Source organism: Neophocaena asiaeorientalis, unplaced genomic scaffold (assembly GCF_003031525.2).
Source record: "Neophocaena asiaeorientalis asiaeorientalis breed wild unplaced genomic scaffold, Neophocaena_asiaeorientalis_V1.1 scaffold114, whole genome shotgun sequence".
Lineage (NCBI taxonomy): Eukaryota > Metazoa > Chordata > Mammalia > Artiodactyla > Phocoenidae > Neophocaena > Neophocaena asiaeorientalis.
This window is the reverse complement of record NW_020173116.1, coordinates 1,404,460-1,416,733: the sequence shown is the minus strand read 5'-3', so window position 1 is coordinate 1,416,733 and position 12,274 is coordinate 1,404,460.

The window sequence follows — 12,274 nt, the reverse complement described above, 5'->3', positions numbered from 1 at the left end:
ACAAATTGATCCTCTCTCTGTTTCTTTTGCTACTTTGGCTTAAGCAACTTTTAGCCACATTTTGGTTAGTCACAGATGTATGCTGGGCAGGAAACTCAGTCTCACTGAGCTGGGTGGGAAAGAAAGGATGTGAAGATGCGTGAGACAAGGATGCTGAAGGAAGGCAATTCAGCTGCACAGGAAGGTTGTGTTTGAAACAGCTCCTCACAAGACCAGGGCCTGCCTGCTGTTGAGTGGTGCCAGCAGGGCTATAGGAGCTGGAGTAGCACCAAAAAGTGACAGAAGTTCTGGCTAAGGCTTCTGGATGTGGGAGCTCAGACCAAGCCCTGAATTTCATCAGCTCTCCCACCTGGACTGAGTGGGCTCCTTTCTTCATTCTTTTACCTGGTTTCCTAGTTGATACCTGGTTTCCTAGTTGATACATGATCCACTTGGTATCTGGAGGCTTGACTGCCTTTTGGGCAGTGATGTCTGTCTGCAGTGTCAGAAACGTAATTCCTCTGCTCATCACATACATGGCAGGTGTCAAACTTCATAAGCGCTCGCTCTGCCCTCGGGGTCATTGCAGACTTGTAAGGGAAAGATTGAAGCTTGTCTGTGGATTTCTCTAGTAAGTTTTTAGGCTTATCTACTGACCTGCCTGCTCCTAAAGTCTTCGCTCAGCCATGAGTGCAGCCACTTACCCAACCCCCACCCCCGCCACTCTCCACCCCCATCATGTCTCCTGGTAATCCATGGGGACTTTTTCTCTTTTCTCTTTACCATCCCACCTCCAAATTGTTATTCATACTGTGGAAGAACTATGCTTTTTCTTCTAAGACCAGCCTATACATACTGTTTCCAAGAAGTCATTCCCTATTATGCCCGTGGAAATTGCTGTTTTCTCCTACGCATTCCTGGCACAAACTTTTGGTAGCTTCATCATCCTACTTATTACAGACTGCTCTGAGGCCAATGTTTAGGGAGCATGTACAATGTTAGTCATGAAACTATTAGTAGAATTGATACTACAATGTTACTAACGGTCACATTATGCTAAACTAGTTTTTACCTGTTTATCTAATTCATGTCCTTCAACAATTCCATCAGGTGGGTTATTATTAGCCCTACTTTACAGATGAGGACACTGAGATTAAATGGGTGCCGACATGCGGGTATCAACCCACACAGTGTTCACTTGTCTATCTCACCAGTCTGAGAGGTCATAAAATACAGAAATGCATTTTTATAAGATGCACAAATACCTTTTAGCATCCACTAGAGTGCATAGTATTGCTATTTTTGCATGGCACTGTAACTTTGTTTCTGAATATGCATAATGTTTATTGGATTGTTTTCTTTGACTTACGTAAAAAAAAATCCCATGCAGACTTAAGGAAATATAGTGATCAATAGCTCCAATAAAAACGTTTGCTTGTTTAAATTTAAAATATACAGTTTTTATCACTGGAAACAAGGCCAACTTTAAGGTGTAATGGGGCCAAGCAAAAGGTTTTGGGGGGTTCCTGTCTAGAGAAACAATTTGAGACACCCCAAATCGGCATGTCAGCTCCATTCTGGCAACCCAATCTTGTGCAATTCCACTAAAGGAAAATCACCCTGGATAGCAGGAATATTCTGGTCCAAATGGGAACTGGAGGTGACACAGGATCCAGGTGGGCTCAGAGTTCCCCATCTAACGGCCCTGATCCAGCCCTCATAGTCCCAGCCACTGGAAGGTGCTCAAAAACATGGGGCACCCTGAGGTGGGGATCAGGCAGAATCCTGCTTACCTGAGTCTAAAGTATGGTGCTGGATGGAAACATACCATAGGCAAAGAACGGTTAAGATACTTGCAATAAAAGGCTTGATAGTCATATACCAACCTCTGTGCTTGGTAGGTGTAATTAATCTCAAGGTATCTTGGCTTTGTATTGTACAAATTATTCTTGGGCTCTAAGCTCATAAGCAATTTCTTCCTTTCTCACTTACAAGCTCTGATTGGACAAGCAATTAAGTTCTTTGAACCTGTTTCCTCATGCATATAATGGACAGTGATGGCACCCTGCCAGGGTCACGAGCAAAAGTGCTGTTATAATTGTAATAGCTTGTGTTTATTGAATTCTTATTGTGTTCCAGGTACTATTCTCAGTGCACTACATGGATTATCTCATTTACCCCTCACAATAGCCCTTTGAGGTGGGTTCTTAATTCTCTTTTTATAGATGAAAAAATGAGGCATGGAGAGACACCCCATTTGGACCTTCGAGACCAATGTCAGAGTCTCAGCATATAACCATCATACACATGGCCTGGCTTAAGCCTTTTCAACCCTGCTTGCATGGTAGAATCATTTGAAGAAATTTTAAAAGATACCAGTGACCAGGCACTACCCACCCCACCTCTGAAATTCTAAGTTAATTGGCCTGAAGGAAGCATAGGTATTGATCCTTTTTATAGCTCCCCAGGAGGTTCATGGGGCAGCCAAGGCTGAGTAGTAATAGGCAGCAAGCATGCAGTGAACTTGCGTTGAATCTCAATCAGGGTGACTCAACCTTGACAACACCAAATTAGTAAATGTGCCCAAATGCATTTCAAAACTAAGTCCTCCACACATATAAGAAATTCTATTTGCTATTTGTTAAGCTAGTACTTATCCAGGGTCTTCTTTGTTCATACCACTGACTAGAGAAACAATTATGTATGGCATCTCTCTTAAACAGGAACAGGGGTGGGAAGGTTGGGGTAGATGATGGGATGGTGGAAGTGGTCTGCCACAGTGGGGAGGGTGTTTCATCACTGGTTGTGTTTAGAAGTGCCGGGGCATGGTGACAATAAAAATCAGGCTGACTTTTGGTTGGCTTTATTATTATTCTAAAATTCTCGGGACTTCCCTTGTGGCACAGTGGTTAAGAATCCTCCTGCCAATGCAGGGGACACAGGTTCGATCCCTGGTCTGGAAGATCCCACATGCCATGGAACAACTAAACCTGTGCACCACAACTACTGAGCTTGCTCTCTAGAGCCTGTGAGCCATAACTACTGAAGCCTGTGCCCCAAGAACCTGTGCTCCGCAACAAGAGAAGCCACCGCAAAGAGAAGCCTGCACACTGCAACGAAGAGTAGCCCCTGTTCGCCACAACTAGAGAAAGCCTGCGTGCAGCAACAAAGACACAATGCAGCCAAAAAAAAAAAAAAAAATCTCTATACTCCCACCCTGCCCCATCCCCATGCTACCACTTGGTATGTCACAGCTGCTGCTTTTAAGTAAATCATCCAAATTATAAAGTAAGTGTGTATGTAAATAAAATTATTTGCCATCAGTATATATAAATACTATGTATTATATAATAGGTTAAATTATATTTATATGTAAATTATACATATATTTATACTAAATACATAAATATATGAATAAAGTTATATAAATAAAAACGTTTTTCATAACCTTTTGAAAAAAACATCATTACCCCCCATTTTACAAATGAGGTGCTTGAAACAGAGAACTTGGGTCACTTGCCCAATGCTAGGAAGCTAGTAATAAGTAGAAAACGCTTCTTGTACATTTGCTGTGTGGTTTACCTCTATTATTTCTTTTCATTCTTTCAACAATCTTATGACGAGATACTATAATTAGTCTTTTTTTTTTTTTTTCTTTTTTTTTTTTTTTCTTTTTTTTTTTTTTTCTTTTTTTTTTTTTTTCTTTTTTTTTTTTTTTCTTTTTTTTTTTTTTTCTTTTTTTTTTTTTTTCTTTTTTTTTTTTTTTCTTTTTTTTTTTTTTTAAAATGTAAAGGGCATGGGAGAAAGACAAAAGGAGTCCAAGGCACAGGATGTCAAAGTAATTTTTCTAGCCTCTCCCATCTAGGAAGTAATTGAGCCAGAACTTTGCCCAAGGTGGCCTTCATTGGACACTGTATTCCTTAGCTTATGTCCTGCTGCCTCTGATGTAAGGTAGTAGGAGGTGAAACCAGATATTTTTTCTCAGTGTACTGGTCCCTCTTATTTACCCTCTATACTTTCCTCTTTGATTCTTCCTACCTTGCCTTCAACTTCCAGATCTCTATCAATTGAAGGACACTAGACTGTGTCACTCCAAAATATGGCACTTTGGCATAAAGACTATATTGAATATATAATTGACAATTGAGAGGAAACAGATCAAAGAAAAGCTGCTTGCCCATCCCCTATTTGCCTAAAAAAAGAAGGACTTACATTTTCAAAGGTGTCCTTCCTCCCTTTCCTTCAGGAAGGACAAAAGTTAATTACCAGGGGAGTCAATTTTAGACTCTGATCAATCTGGAGATGGCACCAGAGGATGCTACATAAACAACTTTACTAACTAGCCTTTATCTACCATCAGTGTCCCATATGTTTACTTTCTCACAGTTTCCCATTCTTAGAAGCCTAAAAACTCCTTCCTCTGTCTTGCCTTTTGTCTACAAGTTTATTTACTTATTTATTTATTATTCAGGCTAACAAGCTTGAATTCTAGACCACCTCTTTGAGTTACTCTTTCCTGAGTCCCTCCCAAGTATATATGATATATACATACTAATAAGCTTGTTTGTTTTTCTCTTGTTAATCTGTCTTTTATTACAGAGACACAACCAAGAACCTAGGATTGGGTAGAGGAAACATTCATTCCTCCCCTACACAAAATAATGCACACAGCTCATTGTGTTCCCATTTAACCCTGTGACTTGAGTACTTCCTGGTTCAACAATGGATACCTCACTCAACATGTTTGACATTGGACTCCTCCACATGTCCTCACATCTGCATTTCCTTTTGTGCCAGGGGCCTGGTTAACTGCAGCAGCATCCCCCAGTGTCCCAAACTAGACTCCCACTTCCCATCTGAGACTTGTTTCCTCAGGCAGGAGCATGGTTACAGGGCATATATAGCTAACATCCAAGCTCTCTCTCACAACCTCTCTCTCTCTCTCCTGAGTGCTTTTTTGCTTCTATCACAGTCCTAACTTCTGCCAAAAAGGATTACAGTTCTAAGAAGAATTTGAAACTAAATTTGGTGATTGTGGGACCTTGGAGAGGTTAGCAAATCTCCCTTCTCGATCCTTTCATCTGTTAAATGGAGATAATGTTAAGACTCTGAAGGAGGGCATGAGGTGTAAAAGTAGAGTAGACAAAAAATCATCATCACAGAGGATACACATCCTTGCAGGAGGGAGAGGGTGTGTTTATTCTGCCTATCTTTCTAGGTTCAGTTTGTGATGGATGCCCGGAGTTTGTAGATCTCTTTCATTTCATCTGTGTTTGGAATTAAAAAATAATATAATCACTACTCTGGTCTGAATTGTGTCTCCCCAAATTTGTATGTTGCAACCCTAAACCCTCAATATGACTGTACATGGAGATAGAACTATTAAAGAGGTTAATAAGGTTAAATGAGGTCATAAAAATGGGGATCTAATCCAGTACGATCAGTCTCCTTAAGAAGATGGTGAGACACCAGGAATGCCTGTACAGAGGACAGGCCATGTGGGGAAACATCCAGAAGGTGGCAATCTGTAAGCCTCAGGAGAAAGAAAACCTGCTGATCCCTTAATCTTGAACTTCCAGCCCCTAGAACTGTGAAAAAATAAATCTCTGTTTTTTTAAGCCACCCAGTCTGTGGCATTTTGTTACAGTGGCCTTAGCAAATGAATACACTCACCTTTGCAGTATAAACCTATTCAAAGGTGATTGCTTTCAATGTGTTCATTCCATCACAGCCTGGTGGCAGCATGTAAATAAAGAACATTCAAGTCTGGCCTTGGCCATCCCCAAAGTGACTGTCATCTCTTTATTGCAGGAAAGAAATTATCACTTTAATTTTCATGCAGAGAATTTTATTGCTAATGACCCAAGCTGCATAAACAGCTTTCATCTTTTTGGAAGGAAAAAAGTCAGATTTCTCTTTGTACAGAACTTCTGGTCTTTTGTGTCTTATAAGGGGCCTGACCCTTTAAACAGACTTTGATATTTGTCTCATTTTCATTTCTATTATTAAACCTCTTTCCCTGGAAGGGATACTCAGTGGAGTCTCATGCCATCCTCTCCCTCTTGATTGGACCTGGTGTTGAGTGACAGATAAATGATCTTGAATTAATAACAATGACAAATTGCCCTCGGATGGTACTTGTCCATAAAAGGAAATACTTCCATTAAACAAATGTTATATCATTAAGAAACACATTAATAGCCCTGCCAGTGATCATAACTGTGTAATTTTTCTCATCAATGTTAATAACCAGCAAAGTTATAATTGCATATGGAGCTTAATTAAAATCTTTTATCCTATTAATGAGTGTCCATGCTTCAGATCTTCCGTCAAATGGTCTGCAAAACTTAGACCACATTTCTTGAGGTCCAGGTTCTTGAGAAGGTATGGACAGAAATGAGGCTGGATTATAAAATCTCAGTATGCTGCAATTACTAGTCATTGGGTATTAAAGATGGAATTAGCCTTGTACACCATTTAAGCTAATTCCAGTATTTTAGGATGATATTTTAAAATTTTACATATTTGTGGCTCTTAAATGTAAGGTAATATAAATAATAAAGAAAAATTGCCTATCTCTTAAGTAAATAAACCTTTTACTTATCAAGTAAACTTGGCTGCTTAGTAAATTTACTCTTTCCCTTTTTATATCCTCTTACTATCCATTCATATACATATTGTGACACAGACTGGCCAGATGCTCACCATACCCACCCTCTTTTCTTCCTGAGTACTGACTATATCATGTCTTCCAGCCCCCTTCTTCTAGGTTTGACCAGGGCCCATGTGACATTTTCTTGTTAGTGTCCTTGAGTGGAAGCCATGCTAGTCACTTTCAAGAAGAGGTAGTTAAGAGCAGGTAAGCCTTCTTCATGTCTCATTTCCTCCACCTGCCCTCCAACTGAAAAGGATCCAGGGAATGAGACACCAGCAAGTGGTGGAACCATTAGTTACAAGAATCCAGTGACCCTAACTTACTGCATGGAGCAGAGAACACCCACCATTCCCTGCCGACATAAATCAGACTGTGATGTGAATGAGAAATTAAGCTTTATTAGTTTCAGCTACTGAGATTTTGAGATTATTTTTACAGCACTTGGCTTACCTTGATACATATATTTTACCTAATTTCATAGCTAGTTATAATTTTTTATTCTACTTTAAAAATTTTGATGCTACTGGATATAGAGTTTCTACATACTATGCAGTCTTGCATGTGATACAGAATTATGATTTTAATTCCTGAAGAATAGTCCATGTTAAGTGATGTGCCAAAGTAACATCACCATTTTTCAAATATTACATAGGACATTTCTTGTGTTTTTCTTCTTAGGGAATATCTTTTTTGCATACAATATATTTCCTTAGAATTATGTTGATAAATTATTTTTCTATAGTCATGTATCAGTTTATATTACCCCTAGCCATTTCAAGAGTATAAGTTATAATCCACCTTTCTAAAATTGAGAATTTTTGCCCTTTTAAAATTTACTTGACATTATATGATACTTTATACATAAATACACTATCTATAAATTATATATTTATAATCATTATATTTAAACTTTATAAATAAAATATAAAGTATCAATATATATAATATACATGCACACTATATAATCACCATATGTGTACACTTATATGAACATAGTTTTTACTTTTAATAACTGGTGAGTTTGACAATTTCCATATATGTTTGCTTACACAAACATATTACATATTAGCTCGTTTCACATGGAGCATTTAATCCTATCCATTGGGGAGCAAACAACCCTTCATTTTAACAGATGACACAACTGAGAGTTGAAGTGATTAGTGAGAGGAGGCAGTGTTAAGATAATGGCTGAGTATCAGAATACAGATCTGATAATTTAAATACAGTGATTTTTCTATTATAACAAAACTTCTATGTTTACCAAATATGGCATGTCATTCTGGTCCTTATGATTGTCACCTTGGAAAGAATGATCATGACATAAACAAAACATTCATCTCACCATATATCATTCTTTGTCACTTAATAGACAAAGTGAATTCAATAAAGGCCTCGGGGCTCTCAGTTGTGTGTAGCCTTGGAAGCTCAGATATCATGGATAAGCTCAGCTCTGACACGGATAGAACCAAGCACAACAATGTATTTCCCAGTCTAGCTTCCTAGGGTCTGTCTATATGACATAAGGATGAATGAATTCTAGAAGAGTGATTTAGTATTAGTTATTGAACGATTGACTATTAGAAATGGCAGGAAGAAGGACAGAGACATATGACATTTGAGGTCATCCTGAGCAGTGTTTACCTAGAAGAGAAGCAGGAGATAATGCTGGAAAGACAAGTTAGGTTTGATATAACTCAATTCAATGAGCAAGTTCCTACTATGTGCCAGGCACTGCCATAGGTACTGGGTTGATGAAAGGCAAATCAGATAAAGGTCTTGACTGAGCTTTAAATCAAATAAGGGAGAGTATAATCTAGCGAAGGAATCAGGAGGCTTTGTAAGTAGACTGGAGTTTGAGGCTCAACTCTGAATTTTGTAAGCTCAGACACGCTACCGCAGTGTAATTTCCTCACCTGTAAATTGGGATATCTATAGTACATAGGTTGTCTGGAAGCAAGCTGGGATTATACCTGCAAAGATTTTAGTGCACTGCCTGGCACAGAGTGTGCCCCTTAAAATGTTAGTTGTTATCTTTAAAGTTTTATTAACTGGGAAGACCAACTATCAAAACAGTTACATCATGATTAAATGCAACATAGAAACATCTACAAGATACAACATTAATATAGAAGAGAATTAGAGATATAGTGAATCTGAAAGTAGATTGAATTACTGATACCAATTCTTTTTTAAAAATCAAAGTATAGTTGATTTACAGTGTTGTGTTAATTTCAGGTGTACAGCATAGTGATTCAGTATTTTTGAAGATTATACTCCATTATTGTTTATTACAAGACAATGGGTCTAATTTCCTGTGCTGTACAGTATGTCCTTGTTGCTTAACTATTTTATATACAGTAGTTTGTTAATCCCACACCCCTAATATGTCCCTCCCCACTTTCCTCTCCTCTTTGGTAATGACAAGTTTGTTTTCTATATCTGTGAGTCTGTTTCTGTTTTGCATATGCATTCATTTGTATTATTTTTTAGATTCCACATGTAAGTGATATCATACAGTATTGTCTTTCTCTGACTTACTTCATTAAACATAATATTCTCTAGGTCCATCCACGTTGCAACAAATGACAGTATTTCATTCTTTTTTGTGACTGCGTAATATTCCATTGTGTGTGTATGTTTAACATATATGTATTATATATATATGCCAGATCTTCTTAATCCAACTGTCTATTAATGGGCACTTGGGTGGCTTCCATGTCTTGGCTATTGTAAATAGTGCTGCTGTGAGCATCCAGGTGCATGTATTGATATCAATTCTTGACCCGCTCTGTGTCCATGACCTTTGACATATAATTTACACAGTTCTTTCCATCTCTATAGGAAAATTATACTTTCTTGTACCTTAACTTTGGTCAGCCATGCTATTTGCCTTGACCAACAATGTTAGCAAACATAAAGCAGAGGCTTGAATAGTGCTTGTGGAACTGTGCACTTTTGCTTAGCTAAGAGAAGAGCATGTGCTGCTCACCTGATTGTCTCAGCAGGAAGGTGTATAGACACATAGACACAGGGAGCTGAGCCAGATCCACAGATCTGAAGCTTGAAGTAGAAGTTACCTCTTTTAAACAAGCTTAGAACAGTTGACCCCATACTTGTGAGTAAGAAGTAAATCCTCATTTTCTGACAATTAGATATGGAATTGTTTTTCCACGACAATGCTTACTGATACAGGGTTGATGTTCAAGCATGACCTTTTGGAAAAGTGACTTATAAATTGGATTTTGACCAAAGAATAGGAATTTTCTAGGAGGAAAAATGGAGTAAGTGTATTCCAGAAGAAAGAATATCAAATACAACAATTCTGAAGTGTGAAATACCATAACTTAGCATTTCAGTATCTGGGCCCTGATTGGAGCAAAGAAGGTTAATAAAGGAATCAGAAGAATGATCATAGACATAAGAAAGAGTGCCCTGTATGCACGAAAGACATCTAAGAAGAAATTTTAAAGTGTTTATTTTTTCCTGAAAGAAGCAAATCTATTGTAGCAATAATTAAAATGATAGATTTTTTTTGCAAGTTTTCCGTGTGTTCTCATTTATTCTACTCTGCTCTCTTAGGAGAGGTAGTTTCTCAAACTGATATCAAGCCATGACTTTTTTTTTAAAAATTGGGGTATAGTTGTTTTGTAATGCTGTGTTAGTTTCTACTGTACAACAAAGTGAATTAGTATTCCCTGTGCTATACAGCACGTTCTTATTAGTTATCTATTTTATATATATTAGTGTATATATGTCAATCCCAATCTCCCAATTCACCCCACCCCTTATGCCCCACCCCCTACTTTCCCCCTTTTGTGTCCATACATTTGTTCTCTATGTCTGTATTTCTGCCTTGCGAACAGGTTCATCTGTACTATTTTTTTAGATTCCACATATATGCGTTAATATACAATATTAGTTTTTCTCTTTCTGACTTATTTTACTCTGTATGACAGTCTCAAGGTCCATCCACATCTCTACAAATGACCCAATTTTGTTCCTTTTTATGGCTGAGTAATATTCCATTGTATATATGTACTACATCTTCTTTATCCATTCATCTGTCAATGGACATTTAGGTTGCTTCCATGACCTAGTTATTGTAAATAGTGTTGTAATGAACATTGGGGTGCATGTGTCTTTTTTAATTATGATTTTCTCTGGGTTTTATGAAAGTGAAAAAAAATCACAAAATGGAGATAATTCTCATTAATTTCATGTCAAAATTATTTTTAAGCAGGTGAATCGTTCAGTACTTAGACTTTTGCCTCTTACCTATAAAAATCTCTCCTATGACCAATCCCTTCTCATCACAAAGGTTCCCTTTCCATGTTATTCGAGATATAGTCAATGAGATCCTCTCTTTAGATCTCTTAGGGCTCCTAAACAGACCTTCTCTCTTCCTAATTTAAGTTATAGTGGAAAGATTATTGGACTGGGAATCAGAAGTTCCTGGCTGTTATCCTGCTAAGACAATGATTTGTTTAAGTCCTTGGACAATGTCTTTTACTGCTTTGGGCATCACATACTCATCTGTGAAATCAGAGGTTTTGATTTGATAGATTTTAACATCCCATCCAGCAATAATATCCACATATTCATGTGTCTATCCATCCAACAGATATTCTTTGAGTCTCTACTACATGTCTGACAATGTCCTAGATCTTGTTCTCCTTTGAAGGTAAAAGACAGTCAATAAATAAACTGATAAATATGAACAATGTGTGATGCCGATGAGGGTTCTTCAGAAAAATTAAAATGTGATGGGATATGATAGTGATTTGGTAATTGATTTACACTGAGTAGATAGTAAGACATGGTCTCCCTCAGGAAGTGACATTTCAGTTGAGAAGCAAACTACAAAAAGAGGCCAGTCTTGTTAAGATGGGGGAAAAGTATGTCTATCCTGAGTGATAATTCTCAAGAACTTATTCAATAAATATGGGGGATGGTAGGACTGGGCTATGTGGGGCCATCGCTAAATTGTCAAATAGCTTCTATTACTGCACTGATCGGTTAATTCTACACTGACCGCTCAAAAGACCAAACTGCTTGTAGTGGGAAGGAGGCATAGGGTACGTAGACTAGCAGCACAATAAGTCAAATTACAGAGAGAGTGGGCCCTGAGACATGGATGGAAGGAAGTAAACCATGAGGGTGCAGCTTAATCACTTGGGAATATAGTAGGACCATTAGAGAGCATCTGGGCAGCCCCTCCTCTCAGACAGGGAAATTGAGGCCCACAGAGAGAGAGTAATTTGCCTAAAGGCACAAGGTTCTACCCTGCATGCCATGTATTTAATCCCTAAGAATCACTAACTTAAGTAAATCATGAATCGAGCCTCTGATAGGATTTGCAGATTTGAGGTGGGAGAGGGAGAGTATGCTCCAATATTACTATGGCTGGTTGGAGGGTAGTTACCTGTTATTACCAAATTCCACTACTTCTCCATATTCAGGTCCCATTTGGATACAGCAGGACAATTGCAACACTGACACTCACATGCATCAATTGAAAGCTTTAAAAAAAAAAAAAATAATGCTGGCCTGCTTACTCTATAGCACAGTCTAATTCCCATTGGGCTTATTCTAGAGATCTGAGTCCTAGACTTGACAAAGGAAGTCTTACGTAGTAGCAGG